A 22,481-nucleotide genomic window follows, 5' to 3' on the forward strand; every position below is an offset into this window, starting at 1 on the left:
AAGCATGAAAAAGAGGAGGATTCACAAATATCGAGACATCCCACCTCAAAATCCAGATCAGTTCTGGGATGAAGTTCTGGTTACCTGGGAAGATTTCGCTAAGGACCAGAACTATTTCCGCGATCTGGTGGACTCAATGCCCCGAAAATGCCAGGCAGTGATAGACGCCGGTGGCATGTGGACAATGTATTAGATCCATATGTGTATTTCTTTTATTTTTCTTTAATTTGTTTGTTTATCTTTGTTTTATTTCGGGAAGAAAATTTATCTCCCAAGAGTTTTTAAAATTCTCCTAGTGGAGCCAGAGTTGCGAAATAATTCGTTCCACTGCACAAAATTAAAAAAATGAAGAAAGGTAACATGTATAAAAATTAGTTGCGTTAATAAAAAAAAAGTTATCGCCGAGAATCGAACACGGGCCCCACGGATGGCAAGCCAACTCGCTAATGACTGCTCCATTGCAGAGCCATGAGTTAACCAGCACTACGAGAAACATATAGCTGCTCGGTTTGAAATCTACGGAGACAGCGCACATACAAACGTACTCGTGTAAATATTTTAATGTTCAGTACTAGTTAATGTTTAATTTGGACTGATTTACTGAAGCTTGGTGAAAACGGCCCTTACTCTAAACATTCCTCAAAGAGAAACATAACATGTTATTTTCACAACTTTTGTCTGAACAGCTGTGGTGTTATCCGCCATGTTTAACTGTTTGTTAAATGAGTTAACGGCCTGAAATCCTACATTTAAAGTTAACAAGCGGTTAAGAATCTGTTAAGCCAAACTGGTGATGAACAAATGGAAAAACTGTTTTTAACAAATTGTTGAAGGTTTAACAGTCGTTAAGTGTTCTAACAATACTTGGACAAACCGGCCAAGACTGTAGCATCTTCCCCTTCACGGATGGTAAAGAGTGTGAGTAAAAGGGAAAGCCTATGAACCAAACTGAAATGGGGATTAAGTACGCAGCGAACCTTACTGTAGTCAGCCGGTGTGGGTTGAGGAATGTGTTTAGCCTGAGGATTGCAGTCTTGGGTGGTAGTGTCCCTTCCTGAAATTTAATTCCATTCTATTCCAAGCTTTCATATGAGTTTCAACATGTGAAACCCTAATGCGAACACAACCAGAAAATGTATTGAAGTATCAACACGGAGATGCAAAGCTGCAGCTAAACTGCAGCTGAAAAAGTAGCGCCTTGTGTGAACAGACTCGCAACTCAACTTCGCAGCGCTCGCATGAGAGGTAGCGTGCAGTGCGATACTTCTGGCTGACGTGTGAACACGACACGAAAAGAAGCGCAGGAAAAATTTCGACGTGTGACCGTTCATTCACGTTAACGTCTCTTTCGACTAAAATAATTCTAGAAGTGTCACGGAAATGTTTATGCTAGCAGTAAAAGAAAAACATAATTTTATCCTTAAAGTTCACTACCTAAGTTTTGTTTTATTTTAATACTGTATGTAATTTATTTTCACAATGGCTGACAGCGTTGAAGATATGCGTTGTCTTAATTTATTCCGGAAAAATTATGAAATATTAACTCAATGTATGAAAGGAAAAACAACACAGAGATAATGAAATATCAAATAATGTCAGGAGTCTTTATAATATTATTTCAGTAGTGAAAGCGGCTATACAAGTATACACTGGTGTCGTATTACAAAAGGACTAGTTATATTAATATCAGCTGAAATCGAAAGAAAAGTCAACGACAACTTCGTGAGAAGTGGAGTAATACGATCAGGACTCTAATATTACAATTACAAAGAATCCAGCAGAGCGATCACTTACGTCCTTTCACGTATCTGGAATTTGGAATGTCTGCAAAGGTATTATTATTATTATTATTATTATTATTATTATTATTATCATTATTATTATTATTGTTATTATTATTATTATTATTATTATTATTATTCGGTTGGGAAACTTTTATCATCCAGTCTGCTGTCAAAAAAACTAAAAAGTTAGAATTTATAAAACAGTTATATTACCGGTTGTTCTGTATGGTTGTGAAACTTGGACTCTCACTTTGAGAGAGGAACATAGGTTAAGGGTGTTTGAGAATAAGGTGCTTAGGAAAATATTTGGGGCTAAGAGGGATGAAGTTACAGGAGAATGGAGAAAGTTACACAACACAGAACTGCACACATTGTATTCTTCACCTGACATAATTAGGAACATTAAATCCCGACGTGCATGTAGCACGTATGGGCGAATCCAGAAATGCATATAGAGTGTTAGTTGGGAGGCCGGAGGGGAAAAGACCTTTAGGGAGGCCGAGACGTAGATGGGAAGATAATATTAAAATGAATTTGAGGGAGGTGGAATATGATGATAGAGAATGGATTAATCTTGCTCAGGATAGGGACCAATGGCGGGCTTATGCGAGGGCGGCAATGAACATCCGGGTTCCTTAAAAGCCAGTAGGTAAGGTATTATTCGAGAATATCACTTTTGTTAACGTCCTACAAAATTTTGTCCAATATTCTTTGAGAAGATTAACTGCATATTTACATAAAATTACTGGGGATTATCAGTGTGGTTTTAGGCGTCACAGATCGACTATTGATCAGATTTTTTGTATTTGACAGATATTGCAGAAAAAATGGGAGTATAAGGGTACAGTTCATCAGTTATTCATAGATTTCAAAATGGCATATGACTCGGTTAAGAGAAGTACTATATAATATTCTTATTTTTTTATTTTTTATTTTAGTACGTTATTTTACGACGCTTTATCAACATCTCAGGTTACTTAGCGTCTGAATGAGATGAAGGTGATAATGCCGGTGAAATGAGTCCGGGATCCAGCACCTGAAGTTACCCAGCATTTGCTCATATTTGGGTTGAGGGAAAACCCCGGAAAAAACCTCAACTAGGTAACTTGCCCCTACCGGGAATCGCACCCGAGCCACCTGGTTTCGCGGCCAGACGCGCTAACCGTTACTCCACAGCTGTGGACAATATTCTTATTGAATTTGGTATTCCCAACAAACTAGTTCGATTAATTAAAATGTGTCTTAGTGAAACTTACAGCAGAGTCCGTATAGGTCAGTTTCTATCTGATGTTTTTCCAATTCACTGCGGGCTAAAGCAAGGAGATGCACTATCACCTTTGCTTTTTAACTTCGCTCTAGAATATGCCATTAGAAAAGTTCAGGATAACAGACAGGGTTTGGAATTGAACGGGTTGCATCAGCTTCTTGTCTATGCGGATGACTTGAATATGTAAGGAGAAAATCCACAAACGATTAGAGAAAACACGTAAATTCTACTTGAAGCAAGTAAAGCGATAAATTTGGAAGTAAATTCCGAAAAGACAAAGTATATGATTATGTCTCGTGACCAGAATATTGTACGAAATGTAAATATAAAAATTGGAGATTTTTCCTTCGAATTGGGGAAAAATCCAAATATCTTGGAGCAACAGCAGAAAATATAAATGACACTCGGAAGGAAATTAAACACAGAATAAATATGGGAAATGCCTGTTATTATTCGGTTGAGAAGCTTTTGTTATCTAGTCTGCTGTCAAAAAATCTGGAAGTTAGAATTTATAAAACAGTTATATTACCGGTTGTTCTGTATTGTTGTGAAATTTGGACTCTCACTTTGAGAGAGGAACACAGATTAAGGGTGTTTGAGAATAAGGTTCTTAAGAAAATATTTGGGGCTAAGAGGGATTGAACTCTGGACGATTACTAGTCAATAAGGCTTTGCTGATCCAGTTTCATTTTTATTAAAACAGTTGCATTCCACTTCAGTTAACAATATATATTAAACAATCTCTGATACGTGACTAACAAAACTCTAACCCTAGCTACTTAGCTTCTCGTTTTCAACATTTGTCCTCATATCACGAAATAAATACTCGCTCACAACACCATATCACACTCTCCATTCCTAAGCACAGAACTTCCTTCTACTCTTCATCTTTTATCATCTCTGCAGCTCATCTCTGGAACTCTCTACCACAACATATCAGAGATTGTCGGACATTGTCTACTTAAAAAAAAAAAACAAAATTTCATTTTTTTAATTCTGATTCCCTTCAGTTATAAGCCCTTTTCTCTGCGATAGTTTTGTAAAAATATATGAATATTTTTTCTTCCTTTCCCCTTTTTGTTCTCTTGATCACCAGATGAATTTATTATCATATCCTTTTTATTGTGAATTTTATTTAATTTTCGTATTTCTTTTCTTTTTTTTATTATTATTATTTTATTACATTCCATTTTTATATATTCTTCCTTACGTTTTTCCATATTAACCATTTGTACTAAATGAGTTGCATTCACTATATTTCAATGTATTTCACTTTCTTTTTTTTTTCTATTATGGAGTGTCGATTTATTATGCTATTATCATTATTTTTTTTGTAATATGTTAGTATTCTGTTGTTTAACTTTTTTTAAATTGTTCACTGTTTGTATACTTTGTGACCTGGTAGTGTGAAGGCCCTATGGCCTTAACTCTGCCAGTATAAATAAAGAATTATTATTATTATTATTATTATTATTATTATTATTATTATTATTATTATTATCCATAATCTCATACAGCAGAAGCTATAACATAACCTAAATAATATAAACAAAATAAATTATAGAAAAGTTTTAATTAAATATGATGAAATAAACGTGAATAACTTTAAAAGGTACAATTATTGAAAATACAATGTTGGCAAACAAAGAAACAAATACAAGGGAGGTGATAAAAACAAACAAATGCTAGGAAGGTGATAAAAAAACAAATGTTAGGGAGATAAAAATTGTAGGATAAGCAGCCATGATTGATTTAAACACGTTGTTCCGTACTGTTTAATTGGTAGAAAGTATTACGATGTATTAGAAGTATAATAGTCCCTAGAATGTGTCATCACTTTATTGACATCCTGTAAATTAGGTTATTTTATGACGCTTTATCAACATCTTAGGTTATTTAGCGTCTGAATGAGATGAAGGTGATAATGCGGGTGAAGTGAGTCCGGGGTCCAGCACCGAAAGTTATCCAGCATATTGGGCTGAGGGAAAACCCCGGAAAAAACCTCAACCAGGTAACTTCCCCCGACCGGGAATCGAATCCGGGCCACCTGGTTTCGCGGCCAGACGTGCTAGCCGTTACTCCATAGGTGTGAACTCCTGTAAACATGCAATGTCATTAATACTTGTAATTTTGTACAATTTGAAACCATCACCAGCATCGTCGTCGTCGTTGTCATCATCATCATCATCATCATAAGCTTCATGGATTGGACCCTTTCATCCTTTCCATCTCTAAGATTTATATCTGTTCTCGCCAACGTTTCTTAGATCTTCCAATTATTTTTCCCTGTGTTTTGTACCTGTATGAGTGTAATGGAATTCGGCTTTTTGACATTCGCTCTAAATGTAAATCCCAGTTTGACCTGTATTCGTATATTTTTTCTAATATAGGCTACTTGAAATATTTAATTTCTGATGTACAGATTCGTTTGTTCTATGATCAAGAAGAGTGTATCTTGTCAGAGGTCTAAGTAATGGCATTTCTACTGCTAAAATTATTCTCTTCCTCTGCAAAATTGTTAAATTCCAATTTTCTGACCCGTATAAAAATGTAGGCAATATTAAACTCTTATATAGGTATGTAAATCTAGCTTGAAGCAGACTTGAATGAAACTAGATTTTATATAGGTAATTTTAAAATTGTCTCTTTACTCACATTTCCAAATATTTTTTTTACAATTGTGCCAATTAATTGTAAAAATGTTGCTAATTATTTGATGATTAATATGAAATATTGCAGCCCGGATAATTGAAATGATGAACTTTTCCTAATATTTCAGTTTCTATAACGATTTTTGTTCCGATTTGATCCGTCCCATCAAAACCAAATATTGTTGTCTTCATTGTGGGAATTTTTAAATAAAGTTACTAACATAGCCCTCTCTAGTCATTGCCCGGCCCTGATAAATGTGGCAACGCCGCAGCCCATCCTATCAGCTCAGCAATGTGTCATGTGTATCAGTGTAACACGCTCGCTTCACTTGCGCATTTGCGCCTATATTTCCATTGTTATGATGTCTGTGAAACAAACTTTCCATAAACTTAATATTAATTGTCTCTAAAGACAACTGTTTCATTATTTCAGTGTTTACTTCTGATTTCAGTATTTCTTTGTTAAATTAAATTATACTCTACATTTAATAGAGTTAAAAGATTTGGTTTAATTTGTAAGTTTTCTTTTAAATTCGGGATGTTCATTTTCTGTTTTAGTTCTTGAACCATGGATATGAAACTTTTTTGAGTTTTTAATCAACAGAGGAGACTGTCTGAATGCCAATTGTTTCCTGGTAATCTCATAAGTTTTTCATATTGGATCAGTGTTTTTTCTTCTATTGTCATTTTGATGCTGTTAATATTAGTGAGGAATCTCATAGAATCTATTGGAGATGATACGGGAAAGTAAGGCGTCGAAAAATTGAATTAATTTTGTTTTCGAACATAGGCCCAGTACTTTTATTAACACAATGTCTGAGGAAATACCAGACACAACACAGAAACACCTTCGGACTCCTCGAAAATGAACTGTTCAGAGTGAGGCAGAGAAATAACGCTTCGGAATAGATTACAATCTGTTTACTATTTGTTTAGTTCAGTGTTGAGATCCCTTTGGTTGGCAGCACTGCGTGAGCAAGGCGGGAGTAGTTCCCTCCGGCTCCCTCGTTTCGTTAAAAGGATCAAGAAAAGTTTCGGGGATAGTAAGTTGCCATTTGTAAATTATTTTCTGCATTTGAAATAATAAGCTTTTGGTCAGCAAACAGTCAAGTGTTATATATAAGTTTTTTTTTAATTGATTAACTAGTGGACTTACTCGTGTTAATTATGTAAGATTTGTCCGGCTTACAGCTGTTTCAGTGCTTCACGCACCATCCTCAGAGCCTACTAGATCTCGGCGTCATGTCGAACTTCTCTGCCTGTTATGTGGGTGTGTTTGACTGTTGAAAGGTGTTGAAGAGTGGAGTCAAATAGAGTGTGTGTGTGTGTGTGTGTGCGCGCGCGTGCGTGCGTGCGTGTGTGTGTGTGTGTACTGAAATTGATCTGTGTGTTGAGAATTTGATCGGAATGTGTTTTAGTGTGTTTGTATATTTCGTATTGTTCTAGTGTGTTGAGTTTTTGGTTCTTGGGTTGTATGTGTAGGATTTCCATGTCCGTATTTATGTTACTGTATGTATGGTTAGCATTGGTTATATGATCGGCGTATGTAGATGTATTGTGTCCTCTGGTTATTGCTTTAATGTGATCTTTGTAGCGTGTTTGGAATGATCTGCCTGTCTGTCCTATGTAGAACTTACCGCAACTATTGCATGTGAGTTTGTATACACCTGTGTGGTCGTATTTATATTTTTGTGTTTTTTGTGTGATGAGATGTCTTTGTAGTGTGTTTTCTGTTCTGTATGTTATGTTGTATTTCTGCTTTCTGAATGAAGATGCGATCCTATGTGTGCTTTTGTTTTCATGTGTTAGTGTGATGTATTTCTTGTGTTCTTGTGTTTGTGTTGTGTTTTGCGTGTTTTTGTGTTTAAGTTTTTGTTTTGTCTTTCTTATGATGTTGTCTATTATGTTTGGATTGTATCCGTTTTCTTGTGCTATGTATTTGATTGTGTTCACTTCTTCATTGTAGTGTTGTTGGCTCATGGGTATGTTGAGTAATCTGTGTACCATTGTCCTGAATGCAGCATGTTTGTGTTGTATGCGGTGGTTAGATGTGTTGTGTATGTGTGTGGTGGTGGTGGTTGGTTTTCTGTATATTTTGTAGGTGTGTTTGTTGTCGATTTTTGTTATGGTGATGTCTAGGAAATTTAAGGAGTTGTTGTTTTCAAGTTCTAGTGTGTATTGAAGTTTTGGGTGTAATTTGTTTATGTATTGGTGTAGTTTGTATATTTGTCTTTTGTTTCCTTTGTATACTTAGTATGAGTATGTCGTCTAAGTATCTGTGCCAGTATATTATATTGTCTGCATATTTGTTGTGTTCATTGTTGAGTATGTATGTTTGTTCTATGTTGTGTAAAAATATCTCTGCTAGTATGCTGGATATGGGTGATCCCATTGGCAATCCTTCTGTTTGGGTGTAGTATTTGTTGTGTGTGAAATACTGTGTGCGCGCCAGCTCTTAAACCGTGAGGTATGAGGAAGTGGGGAAAGGGGGCATATGACTCAGCCAGGCCAGCTAAGGAGTGTGCATGAATGTTCCCTCCGTAGTACAAACATTAACTTTCTCGCTTATCGGTTTCACGCCGCGCCGCATTCCTGCCGCGTTATATATATTTAGCCTAGTATAGTACAGTCTTACGTCATCATCCGCTTATCGCTTCCACGCTGCATTCCTGCCACAGTTTAAGAGCTGGCGCGTAGACAGTAGTTTTGCTTTGTTATGATGTCTGTGATTTCGATGATTTCTTCTATGTATTCTTGTGATGTGTTGTTATCTATGAGCATTTGTTTTAGTATCTGTAATGTTCCTGTATTGGTATATTAGTGTATAAGTTGGTGATTCAAAATGGATTTTGTTTAATATTTGGTGGTTTAATTTCTCAAGAAAGACACTAATGAAGTATAAATTGAATAGTACGTAAGTCTTTGATTATGATAAAGAATAAAAGGGTCCTACATTCCATCGTTGTAGTTCTCCAGAATAACTCACAAAATATTTAGATCTATCAATACACACGGAGAAAGATCTACCGCCAGTTTATTGTGAATTCAATCCATTGTAATAGAATAACAGATTTTTACTGGAAAGTCTAAGACCGCATATAAAGACACGAGTAATGTAATGAGTAATGTAACACGAATCTCTAGACGTCGCCCGAACACACAACGAATGCTAACGCTAAATACTGCATAAGTTCTATAGCCTTAAATCCTTTTCCCAATGTAATAAGTCACTGACTCACTTGTTCACAGATGAAATGCTTGCACGTTCTCATCATCTGTGTACTGCCTATCTACATGTCTGAAGCTGCAAGGATCCTGAGCCTCATCAACTACACAGGACGAAGTCACTACGCCATATTCCACACGTTTTTCAAAGCTTTGGCAGCCCGAGGTCACCAAGTGGACTTCTTCGGGCACCATCCGCTGGAGAAGCCGGTGCCAAACTATACAGACTTCAGCATCGCTGGTCCCTCATTGTTCAAGGATGTGTCCGTAGAACAGCTTTGGAGAATGGGATTCTTTCAAGTTATGAAATATTTCACGATCAACATGTTGGACACCTGTCAAACTGCATTGAGCAATCAAAACATCTTGAACCTCATGAACAGCAACACAACATATGATGTCGTCATCACACACCTCATGGGACCAGATTGTTTAATAGGGTTTTCCCACCGTTTCAAAGTCCCACTTATCAGTATAACAACCAGCACAAGTCTTCCGTGGATAGGACATCGACTTGGTAACCCTGACAACACAGCATACATTCCGAATTACTTCTATCATTTCACAGATCAAATGAATTTCTGGGAAAGACTAGTAAATACAGTGTTTCATTGGATCATGAACGTTTGGTATTATATTGAATTTGATATGCCCACAAAAGAATTAATGAAGCAGCATTTTGGAGAGGATTATCCTTCATTGCACGAAATACAGCGGAGGTAAGCCTCATCTTGATGAACAGCCACTTCTCAATCAACACTCCCAGACCTGCAGTTCCGACGTTTGTGGAAGTAGGAGGGCTACATATCGGCAACATTGGAAAATTACCAGAGGTAAATAAATAACACACTGTTAAATATTTATTCTGAATATGACTTTATATCAGTCCACCGAAAATTGTGTGTTTTTAATATTGTATTGTTTTGTCAACTATCCGAAGACAGGTCTGAACCTCACAAGCGACACCAACAAGACACTATTTATGAGGCAACTAGGCCAGGAGATAATAAACTACATCTTCTTTCACTATCTCATTAAACATATACTATTATAAAGACAGGGATTTGTGGCATTGCAGAGGAACTATTTCGAGATATGTTTTGCTATAATATAACTTTGCACGGCATTCTGTAACCGGGGATTAGCGTACTTCAGTCTCCTATGGCGCACCCTGGGCAACGACACTGTCGGTAAATTGGTCTACACAACTGGCTTCGTATGAGTGAATGACGAACAGTCAAATATCCGTCATTAAGAGAAAAAAATACTTTGAAGAATGAAGTGATTTTACGAGTATATTTGGCTTTTTTGAGGAAACAAAGATCCACAAAGAAACCATCGTGTAGCAAAGTAGAACGACAGAACTATAATGAGAGTCCCTACGTCAAACTCTAGAACACAGTTAACCTGAAGCAACATGCCTCCCTCCCATCGGTAACTAATTTTCCCTGCCTGCTCATGGCTTTGTCTCAAACTTATTACAGAAATCATATCGGTGTTTCTTACCCTTCTCTGGCACGAAAAGATAATATTAATAATAATAATAATAATAATAATAATAAGAATAATAATAATAATAATAATAATAATGTTCACATACTCAAATACAGTAGTAACTAAAGGTCTCTCTTTATCTTTAAAGGAGTGACTAGTGTAGCGGTTACTCTAAATGCAATATGAGCGAGAAGCGATCACCAAAATTATGTCTGCACACTTCTATCAGCGACAGGTTAATTTAAGTGCCATAAATCTACGACTCGGATTTTGAAGCTTATTTCCCTTACAAAGAAGCTATTCTATGAATTTTATCACTGTTTAAAGTCCATCGCCCTGGTATACTAGAATGGCATAATCTATACTATCTAGATGAAATCCTAGAGGAAATATGACAAAATATACCTTATTGCAAAACTCTCAAATATCATGTTCTTTTGTTCTTCAAACAATATTTGTTGTCCCAGAAAAAATATCCATAGTAATGTCACAAAGGTTTGAGATTCCCCGATAAATCCACGAGCGAAGCGAGTGGATTTATCTGAGTACTCTCAGAACTCGAGTGACATTTATTAAGACTATTTCGTGAATAAAATAAAAATTTAAATATTATATCTCTCAAATTCGCTCATAAAATGTTTTAAGTAGATTATTTTACGACGCTTTATCAACATCTTAGGTTATTTAGCGTCTGAATGAGATGAAGGTGATAATGCCGGTGAAATGAGTCCAGGGTCCAGCACCGAAACATAAAATGTTATTAATTCTACACTTATAAACAAACCTATGCAGAGATTTTGAAGTTGAAATAGATGAATATCGATTACTGCAATAGAGAAACTGAATGTATTCAGTAACGCCAATTGAGAAAAGCGAAATACAGGTTTAACAATTTTAATTACATGTGTTGCGCTTCTCTCTTGTTATTATAACAAATACATTTTCATTATCTGTTGAAATAATAATTTAATTTAAACGTATTATAATATAATTACAAATAACCTTATTAACATCTACATTAATTAAATGAACAATTGTTATGAAGGAGTATCATTTTCTTTAGGTACGATGGACATGAAATTAGAAGATGAAGATTTAGATGAGGAAGTAGGATTTCGCAATTTAGTACAATGCATTCATGCTTATCGATTTACGGGGAAACAGTTGGCGATACTGACTAAACAAAAGAACAAACATGCGATAAATTGATAGTGATAAATCCAGCTGCAAAAATTATCGCGATGTATGACTGTGATTGGTTGGAATTCAAAATTTTATTACACTTCATTGGTCAAAAATGGAATGACGTCATATAAACGAAATAGTCATTATAAAATACCAAATTAAATTTACCGGCTTTTACACAGTTGTGTCCCCTCTTCTTGGGAGTAGATGTACAAAATAAATATGCGTTCTCTTCCCTAGCTTTGCTCTAAATTACAATCAGAACATGGTGAAAACTTTATCACATGTGTGTAAAATTACAGCGGGTATCACTGGCCGCTACCTGTAAGAGGAACTACCAATGGATTTGAATGAACTGTTTTTGTTACAGGACTTGCAGACGTACCTCGATGAAGCCAAAGAGGGAGTCATTTACTTTTCTCTAGGCTCAATGTTACGAAGCGAATCACTCACAGAAAAAAAGCTACGGGCATTCATCGACGCTTTCTCACAGTTACCACAGCGTGTTCTGTGGAAGATTGGTAACATTTCCGGGCTTCCGACAAATGTAAAGACTGCAGCCTGGTTACCACAGTTTGAGATACTCAGTAAGTATCGTATCAGTGAGCAGGATATCCATATTCTTAGGGAGCATGCTTCATGCTCATGGCACGTCGACACCAATTCAGAGGCGGATTAAGACTTCAAAGTTATAAAAGTCAGTATTATAAAGTATATGCATTTTTTGTAATTATGTCTTGTCCTACACGCCTAACAACAACTACGTTACTTCTTCATATTGCCCATGAGTAGGGATATCATAAAACAGTGAATAAAATACACCAAACTCGGTAAATAAAACCACTGCAATTCGTGAAAAAAGTCGTTATTGAAATATTCAAATCGTGAAAAAGCCGTTATTTAAATATTTAAATCGCGAAAAAGTCGTTATTTAAATAGGCCTATATAAACCGTGGAAAAAGTAGTTTCTTAAATATCTAAAATTGTAAAAAAGCTATTATTTAAATATATAAATCATGGAAAAAGTAGTTATTTAAATATGTAAATCGTGAAAAAGTCGTTATTTAAATATTTAAATCGTGAAAAAGTAGTTATTTAAACATACAAATCATGGAAAAAGTAGTTATTTAAATATGTAAATCGTGAAAAAGTAGTTATTTAAATATTTAAACCGTGAAAAAGTCGTTATTTAAATATATAAATCATGGAAAAAGTAGTTATTTAAATATGTAATTCGTGAAAAAGTCGTTATTTAAATATATAAATCGTGGAAAAAGTAGTTATTTAAACATGTAAATCGTGAAAAAGTCGTTATTTAAATATATAAATCGTGGAAAAAAGTAGTTATTTAAATATATAGATCGTGAAAAAATCGTTCTTTAAATATTTAAATCGTGAAAAAGTCGTTATTTAAATATATAAATCGTGGAAAATGTAGTTATTTAAATATGCAAATTGTGAAAAAGTCGTTATTTAAATATATAAATCGTGAAAAGTCTTTATTGAAATATTTAAACCGTGAAAAAGTCGTTATTTAAATATATAAATCATAGAAAAAGTATTTATTTAAATATGTAATTCGTGAAAAAGTCGTTATTTAAATATATAAATCGTAGGAAAAGTAGTTATTTAAACATGTAAATCGTGAAAAAGTCGTTATTTAAATATATAAATCGTGGGGAAAGTAGTTATTTAAATATGTAAATCGTGAAAAAGTCGTTATTTAAATATATAAATCATGGAAAAAGTAGTTATTTAAATATGTAAATCGGGAAAAAGGCGTTATTTAAATATATAAATCGTGGAAAAAGTAGTTATTTAAATATGTGGATCGTGAAAAAGTCGTTACGTAAATATGTAAATCGTGGAAAAAGTAGTTATTTAAATATGTAAATCGTGAAAAAGTCGTTATTTAAATACATAAATCATGGAAAATGTAAGTATTTAAATATGTAAATCGTTCGATTCCTGATTTCGTCGAAACTGTGAGTGGCGTGCTGTTCCGTAGATTTATCAATTCAATCTGCAAAATTTCAGGAGTTTCCATCGACTGTAAACCAACCTTCATCTTTCTTTTTAACAGAAATGTACCTTTTGCCACTAGTCACTAAAGGAAGGAAACGATCTGATCGGATTATACTGTTTCACACTCATAACGAGCCGCCACTTACTGCAGACTCGAGCGAACTTGCTCTTACAAGACCCGCGTACAGACACTACAGCTAGTACACAGTTCGCTCTACCTGACTGAGGTTGTGTTGACAGTTTGAGAGCACGAGCTGCCCACCCATGGTATAGGCCAGTCATGTCAATTGATGCCCATAGGCGCAAGCGCGCGCTTTAGAGATCAGGAGAGCCTGAGCGCTTTACAGCGGAAAGGAAAGAGACAGACGAAAGAGGCAGTATATGCCGCTTGGTCGAGCTATATTCAGGGATGGCCAGCACTGATTCAATAGATAAAGGGAAGAGGACTTATTAAAACTGTATCCAGGTTAATTTTTATATTTGTCTGAGAAGTATAAGTGCATTTTAAGAATGTAAGTTTTAATTTTAATGCTCATTTTTCACAAGCTTGTTTTTTATTCAAAAGTAATAATTACTTAATTTTTTATGCGAAAGTGAAATTTTCAAATATGTTACGGTATTTAATAACCTTACAGATACTGAAACAATGTTTTCGTAAATACATATTACTTAAGACAGTGTATAAAAAAATTTGAAAATATTCGCATGGGAAATGTTTGTAACGAAATAAATTAACAAAGCAATTACTGTTACATCATAAACAAGTGTTCTAAAAACGTCAGCTCTATAGCTTCAGATGATTTCGAGAAAATAATTTAATATTCTAGTGATAGGAAGTTGCGCACCAATATCACCTTAAAAGCATAATGCGATAAGAGTTTTTTAATGTAATATTAGTCACAGTTAAAAGATATACCTAGGTAACTTTGCATTGTACTATAATATTGTTTTGATTAGTTTATTGATTACTTTTATAAGGCCAAATATACCATCAATAACAATTCGAACTTACGTCATAGTCAATCTCTTTTTTTGGGCTATCACTTTCTTTATGAATAATGTGTTTCATTCATTTAGTATATTATAGTTGTACTGCTATAGAATTTATGTGAATATTCCTTCTTAACTCTTTATTATGTTATTAACATTTAAAAACAAATGCAATATTAAGAAATTTGTGTTAGTACTTTTGTTTTACAGACAATATAGATAAGAATCATATCAAACAGGAAGAAACTATGTAAAAATAACGACATAAAATTTCACGTTCCATTTGAAGTTTGTGCACCACTGTTTTCTTAATCCAACAGGCTGCTTATCCATATACATAATCCTTCTTCCTTTCATACCTAGAGGTTGATGCCCGCGGAAGACGTCAAAGTCTGAAAAATGCGCTTGCTTTGACATCACTGGTATAGGCTACAGTTGTATTATTATGCTGTGCATTGTAATAAATTGGCTCCCTTTTTTGTTACCGACACTGTCCTTATGATAAATTGTTCCTTCTAACCTACTTTACAGTACGATTATTTAGTCCTGACAGTCGCCGGAGATGTGCGCGTGGGACAGGCGAGTCCATTTAGTTACGCCAAGGGGTGTTTGGTTTATTCACTCCCTTGCCTTTACCGACTGCTCGCCCTTATCTTTTTTTTATTTTAGTAGGTTATTTTACGACGCTTTATAAACAGCTTAGGTTATTTAGCGTCTGAATGAGATGAAGGTGATAATGCTGGTGAAATGACTCCGGGGTCCAACACCGAAAGTTACCCAGCATTTGCTCATATTGGGTTGAGGGAAAACCCCGGAAAAAATCTCAACCAGGTAACTTGCCCGACCAGGAATCGAACCCGGGCCACCTGGTTTCGCGGCTAGATGCTCTAACCGTTACTCCACAGGTGTGGACTCGCCCTTATCTCTACTACGAACTCTCCCCACTCCTCCGATTACTTCCCCTCTTTCGCGTCGTTGAGCTGTCAGGGCTAAACAATCGGTCTGTACTATCACCAGTACTCTGTAACACAGTTATCTCAACACATAATAATAATAATAATAATAATAATAATAATAATAATAATAATAATATAATAATAATTCTTTATTTATACTGGCAGAGTTAAGGCCATAGGGCCTTCTCTTACACTCTACCAGGTCACAAAGTATACAAGCAGTTGAAATTTAACAAAAAGTTAAAGAACAGAATACTAACATATTACAAAAAAAGAAAAAGGAAATAATAATAATAATAATAATAATAATAATAATAATAATAATAATAATAATAATAATAATATACCATAATAGAAAAAAAAGTAAAATACATTGGAACATAGTGAAAGCAAATCATTTAGTACAAATGGTTAATATGGAAAAACGTATGGAAGAGTATATCAAAATGTAATGTAATAAAATAATAGTAAAAAAGAGAAGAAATACGAAAATTAAATAAAATTCACAATAAAAAGGCTATGATAATAAATTCATCGGCTGATAAAGAGAACAAAAAGGGGAAAGGAAAGAAAAAGAAATATATAGCCTATATTTTTACAAAACTATAGCAGAGAAAGGGGCTCATAACTGAAAGCAATCTAATTCAAAAAGTGCAATTTTAATTTACTTTTGAAACTAGACAATGTCCGACAGTCTGTGACATGTTGTGGTAGAGAGTTCCAGAGATGAGCTGCAGAGACGGTGAAAGATGAATGTTAATGAACAACACCTAACTATTTTCACAGAATACAGAGGGGGTCGTAGACAACTTGAGAACGTTCTTCATTTTTCAGATCATCCCAACGTCCGAGTTTTCATAACCCATGGCGGGAATCTGGGAACCCAAGAAGCAATTTACGCCGGGGTGCCCATGATAGGTATACCCATGATGCTTGACCAGCCACTCAACGTCAAGAATTACGTGACCAAAGGAGTGGCTGTGCAGTTGAATTACGACTCCATCACAACAGAGAACGTCCTCAAGGCTTTGAACAAAGTACTGCATGATCCCATGTGAGTTGCGCATAATTGAAGTCACATGAGGGCGTCAATGGTTAATGAGTTATGTAATAACAAGGACGCCAAAAACAATTTTCAAGGCACAATATGATGCTCTTGTTCGGTTGGGGAGTTGGGGAGGTTTCTTGACAAAATGTGGCATACACAAATCACCATATCCGGAGCGGTCATTGTCTGACACTCCACAGCGCACAAACTATGTACTTCCGGACATGGGTCGCAACTTGAAAAAATCATCAGTATGCTGTCCTATATAACATACTAAGAGTTGTCAGTATTATTCTGAATCACCCTGTATAGTATTATAGGAATTGAAAAGATGAAGAGTCTGGTCTGTACATTAAACACTTTTAACGGGTATTTTCATTAATTCATTCTGTTCAGTATACTGAGAGAAGCTAAGTCTCTACAATAAAAATATATTCTCGTGTTTTCAACCGCTTGTTTCAGTTATCGTACAAACGCCAAGCGTCTGTCACAGCTGTTCAGAGATCGTCCGCAATCGGCGCTGGACACTGCCATCTACTGGACAGAGTACGTCATCAGACATCGTGGAGCGCCACATCTGCGATCTGCAGCACTAGATCTGACTTGGTACCAATATCTGCTACTGGACGTCATACTTGTGATTATCGCCCTTATAATTGCCTTGGGGTTTATTGTATTTTACAGCTTTAAAATAATGCTAAAACTGGTGACCGGTAATGTGTCACATGCTGCAGTCAAGAACCATTCATCCTCTAGCTCTATCGTTCGAAGTGTTCGGAAAGGCAAAAATTCATCGATGTAACGAACGGAAAATATTACTTATCTTGTCGCTAGTTATCGCTATTTCTCTTTACACTTTTAAGAGGATATTGTTTTACTGGCTTTATACTTAATGGGACTTAGTTCGGTTATTACCGGTATGGAAATAGGTCTTTTCTGAAATCTTTATAAGAAGAAAGCATAATTTTAATAGCATTTAATTATTAAAGATCACACTACAGAAAGCATTTAGGATGGTACCTAACACGTTTAAGTAAAGTGGAAAGAGTAAAGTATTAATTTAATTCCATATCTATTACAGAATGAGAATAATTTTGTATCCTCCAGAATCCTGAGAGTATAGTATACTATACCATATTTCACACATGATAATGTTATAAGATGTATGTACAGAGTCCCGAAGTGTAGTATATATACCTGCATTTGTGCCCTAACTGTAACTAGCAGAATGTTTTCCTTATTTTTTCTCATGTCAGTGACTTTTTTAAGTTTACAATTGAACTAAACTTTCAAAATAAAACAACAAATGTCTCCGGACGTTTAAAGAACTGTGCATATATAAACAGAGTATCAAATCTAGTTTGCTGGAAACGATCAAAATGTTGATTCCATTCAGAACCGTATTTAGGGGGTGGCCAAATGGACATTTTCCCAGAGGGCAGCTTTTAGTCGACGGCAAATTTCTGGAAATTTGTACAAAAACTTGGTTGATATGGGAACGTATCTCTAGTATAGAGTATAAGCATTCAATTCATGTTTGTTGGAAAGTGTCTTATTCTACTGTCATTCTTATCAACTCACTTATGTAATCATTTATGTTCATAATTTCAGTTATACAAATTTGCATTATTTTTAGAAAAGTGCAACAAGTCAAAATTAAAATAAATCCAATGCATATTTTATTTGAAAGTGCCAACAATTTGTTTACCCAGGAGCGTAAGGACCCCTAAATACACAGTAATGTACTAATGTATAGTACTCGGTATTAATTAAACAAAACAATTATATGTCGGGTACAGTACAATTTGTTAAATTGAAATGTGTGACGAGTTATTTGTACCAAACAGATATTAAAACAAAACATTTTGTAAGCAAAATAATGTAATTTTATTCCATAAAGTTGTAAACGAAAAAAAAAAAAAGAGAGAAAATGATCGGAAAACTTCACAGCCAATGTCCGAAATACCTCACGTTAGTTTCAATACCCGCTTGACAATGACGCATCAACTAACCTCTTACTCGCTCGAAAATGTTGGGCATTGTTCGAATTAAGGCTCATTCACAATGAAAATTAAACGTAACGTAAGCGTTAACTTAACGTTACAGTAAAATCAAGAAGTCATACCATCATTCACGATGGGAACATAAACATAACAGCAAACATACTTGGTAACCATGGAAACATAACGACGCCATTTCCTCATATTCTATCGTATACGTCAGCGCTCCACGATTGTGTTCTGTTTGCAAATCACGTAAGCATAAGCATGAAAGTTTGGAGTTTGCAAACTTTCATGTTAACGTCTTACGGTAATGTTTATGTCAATGCTTATGTGAATCATTGTGAATGATCCCATTTGGTAGCCTGGGCCACTACCATCGTGATCTAGACCAGGCCGTAATGCAGGATGTGTGACGTCACTCGATGGGTCGGGCTTTTCTATTTGAGTATACGGAGCTGAGTGAAATATATTACTTTAATGCGTGTCGGTGCTCAATTTTATTTAGTGTAATGTATGTATAAGATACGTTCACTTCTTATTGCATAATATGTTGCAGAAATAATTACAAAACTGTTATTTTAATGTGAACGGAGTTTTAGATGTTAACATAACCTGTTTGCATCAACATTTTAAGACTGGAATGGAAGCTATTTTGAGATTTAATAAAGAAGAATTATTTATATTGTGATTTTAATTTAGCACATCTATCTTCCTTACTTGTAGGTAGAAAATTTACCACAGTCCCTCTTATGAAATTAGTGTAGGTACGTACGGTTGTGTGTTACTTCATCTGGTAGGTTAGATAAATAGAATTAAATACGACCCAGTATAGTAGGGAACAAATAAATAAAACAATTAAATTGTTTTTCAATGTAATGTGTGCATAAGTTCCATTTATTTGTTGTATAATGTGGCAGGATTATAAAACTGTGTTAATTTTATGTGAAGAGAATTCACCATGTTAACATAACCTATTTGCGTCAACATTTTAAGTTGAGAACGAAAGCTATTTTGAGATTTAATAAAGAAGAATATATTTAGGATAAACTTCAGAACACTGTTATCTTCCTTACTTAAAGGTAGAAAATTCACAACACTCTCTCCTATGAAATGTACATACGGTTATATTACTTACTAGCGCTGAGGTATAGTTCCGGTAATTTCTGAACTGAAAAAGTTGAATTTATTTTTGTGGAGATGCATTTAATCCTCTAAGCAAGGCATAATAAAAGCCTGAACTAACCGAACTAATTAGTATATGCAAGGCGTATGAATACGAAGGTAACTACCTCAGCGCTAGTTTAGGCCTGGTAACATATTAAACCAATCAGACTGGAGTACCGTATGAAACGAATAAATACAATTGAAGTGTAGACAAATTGCATTTACAAGTTATACGTAGCGTTATGCTTAATTATGATGCATAATTGCGAATATAGAAATAAGGCAAGTACTGATAGAGTAAACATAACCTATATTTTCAACACATCAAAATATGCGTGCGATGCAACTGAAAATTGTTGAAACGTGCTTAAATGAATGTACAAGAATTTCGTAATGAAGTGAGCGTCCTTTATTTCAATTAATTACAATATTAGATTCTGTAACAGTAATGAAAACTATAAGGTATAATTTTTCACAATATACTATATGTATCTCGGAACCGTATCTCGCTTTTAGTTCAAATTGTGTATATTATCAAACGTCGTATTATTTATAATGTCCATTATTTACACATAAGAAGGGCGCAATAATTTAAATTTAATAAAAAAATACGGTAAACTAACAATGGATTAGACAAGAGTAATATCAGTAACGCTGCACTTAGGAATAATCATAATTTACTTTACATCCCAGTCAATGTTTCACTTTCACGTGTATATTATTACACATATTTACTGTTTATAACACCAAAAATTCACTTAACCACATAAGGGCACAATGTTTAATCGAAATAAAGGCAGGTATTACACATACGAACTTTGCCTGCAACAACGTAATTTTTACACCAAAAATAATATTATACCTTACGTTGCAAGTGAATTGTGTCTCAAGTGTTTCACAATCACTGTTTAAAATTTTACTGACGCAATTACACTGCATTTCGGAGAAATATATGTTATTTTTCATGCACTGCAACTAATTGATATGGTTGAAAGGCCGCCCTTCGCGATCAGCTGTTAAGCGAGTCACGTGGTCTGCCTTACGGCCTGTATTAGGTCACGATGGCAGTGCCTGGGCGCAAACTTCTGTGTTTATGTTACGGTTATGTTTAATTTTCATTGTGAATGGGCCTTTACTCCCTAGGCTGCCATGAAGCGTTCCACCGGAACCTGTACAGTGTACAGAATCTAAGGGGTCCTTGTATAGTGAGGGTCACATAAGAATAGTTTCTGAACAGCAAATATTGCCATCTTGTCAATGCTGCCAACTGTTACCAGATATCACACGATCCTACGTACTAAAGGACTTATTTACTTACCGTACTTTATGTTGGAAGGTTATTCTAAATAATTCAATAATTTGTAACATATTGTAAATTTTTATTAGTAACAACAATATAATTTATTCCTCACAACAATAATTCCTTTCTACAATTCGCCTTAAACGCTCTCGGCAACAATTTGAATTTTCACTCAACACAGTATTCGTTATAGCACTCCACTGACGACAATACCAATTTACTTGGACTAGTACGAACAACAATGAACTGTTAATCTTAACTAATATTTACAAAGCACTATTTACAAATCAGAACTATCAGTTCTCAGTTCACAGTTCTTCTATCTCAGTCACTGGAGTTCACAGTATCTCGAACCACAGACCTTCAGAGACAGTTCACTGTACTCGAACTCAGGTCCCTCCAACTGCGGTCCACTGCACTCGAACTCAGGTCCCTCCAACTGCGGTCCACTAACGCGAACTCAGGCCTTCGGATGCTGACGCAGATGCGGACGCACACTCGAGTCGAACTCCGGCACACAAGTCTGGCTTGCTTACTCTGGCTTACTCACTGACTGAATAACTGAAAACTGGAAACTGCTGTCGTTCCTTCGCGTCCGTAATTTATAACCACAGCGACGTAGCCTCGAAGGTTCCACGCGTCTCCAGAGATTGCACTCCAGAGAAATCCAGAGCCCTCTCCTCTCTACCAGCACCAGATGCGCGCGCACTCTCGTCGCGTTGACGTAATACATCCCCTCTCTTCTCTCCGCTAAAGTGCTCCGCGCGATCTTCTCTCGCGGGACGCTGGTCGTGAGTTCGAATCTCACGTCGCTGTCACATTGCTCCCTCCTTAGGACTGCTCGTCTCGGGCAGTCCCTTGGTAGGCTACTAGTCAGTCCAACGTTTGGGGTCCTTCGGCTGCTCCCTCCTTATGGTGGTGCCACCCCATCCTTGGCTTGGCTGGGCAGCAATACTCGTACTGCGTGGGCGCCATCTTGCTTTTCCACTTGGCCCTCCAAGGAGAGCTCGCTGGCCACGGGTTGGTCTTCGGCGTCCATCAGGAACACTTCATCCCGACCAAGACGGAGTATACGGCGCCGGACGTCCACCGTCGCTTCGAGTAACCGCATGGCGTCGAGTCCCAGGACGACGTCCTCGGTGATGTTGGCGACGAACACCCACATCTCCAGTCTCCTCTTTCCCAATGTCAGATCCAGGAAAACCTCTTTCTGGATGGGCAGGTTCTCGCCTGAGGCAGTACGTAGCTCATACCAGCGCAGCGGCGTCCTCCCAGGTAGGCCACGCACGACTTCCGGTCTGGCGATAGTGAGCATCGCCCCGGTGTCCACCAGTATTCTGCATGGACGGCCTCTTATCCGTCCTTCAGCAATCAGCCCATCGTCGCATC

At 36.0% G+C, this 22,481-nt stretch overlaps 1 pseudogene; it reads left to right on the forward strand.

Annotated features, from left to right (window-relative positions):
* Positions 1 to 1,648: 1,648 nt before the first annotated feature.
* LOC138691866 (UDP-glucosyltransferase 2-like) lies at positions 1,649 to 19,598 on the forward strand (annotated as a pseudogene).
* The last annotated feature ends 2,883 nt before the right edge of the window (positions 19,599 to 22,481 follow it).

Source organism: Periplaneta americana, chromosome 2 (genome assembly GCF_040183065.1).
Source record: "Periplaneta americana isolate PAMFEO1 chromosome 2, P.americana_PAMFEO1_priV1, whole genome shotgun sequence".
Classification (NCBI taxonomy): Eukaryota; Metazoa; Arthropoda; class Insecta; order Blattodea; family Blattidae; genus Periplaneta; species Periplaneta americana.